The sequence below is a fragment of the Atta colombica genome, unplaced genomic scaffold (genome assembly GCF_001594045.1).
Source record: "Atta colombica isolate Treedump-2 unplaced genomic scaffold, Acol1.0 scaffold141, whole genome shotgun sequence".
Lineage (NCBI taxonomy): Eukaryota > Metazoa > Arthropoda > Insecta > Hymenoptera > Formicidae > Atta > Atta colombica.
In genome coordinates this window covers 1,260,590-1,261,246 of record NW_017259230.1, presented here as the reverse complement: position 1 = coordinate 1,261,246, position 657 = coordinate 1,260,590, and positions in this window count along the sequence as shown.

Below are 657 nucleotides of genomic sequence, written 5' to 3'. Positions count from 1 at the left end.
ATAATAAATATTATTATAAAATATTGTAAAATAATAAAAAAAATTAAACTAAATAAAATGTATACAGAGTTGTTTGAAAATTAGTGATAAGTCTTTTGCACAGGAGCAGAATGGACTAAAATGGACTGAAAAGAAAAATCTTCTACCATTTTATAATTGGTACAACGCCATAGTTATTAACTTATGAAAAAAGTCAAATTCGGACCAGCCCATCGTCAAATGCAAGCGACAGGATAGTATCCGCCTTGCGCAGCGAGATGCGCGTCCGCAGTCGCTAGACACGTTGTTTATAAGCGGCAATTGCTATCGTTAGACATAATTTTTCTTACTTTTTTCTTATTAATCTTTTTAATTATACTTATTATTTTAATTAACTCTTTTATATTAGATCTATAATTATTTTATTAGAATTTATTACACTTCAGTATTTACAGCCAAAAAGGGGACTTGGTTTACATAAAATTCTTAATTCATTCATACATATCTCGTCCGCAAGCTATCGCACATATATTATTATAAAAATTTTTTAATTTTGCTTATCTCTTTACTTCCCTTTACTTCCCTACTTTTCTGATTAAACTCTCTGTCTTCGCTTCTTTACCTACATTATTTCATTTTATTTTTTTCGCTTTATCCGCTTTTCTCTCATAGTTGTAC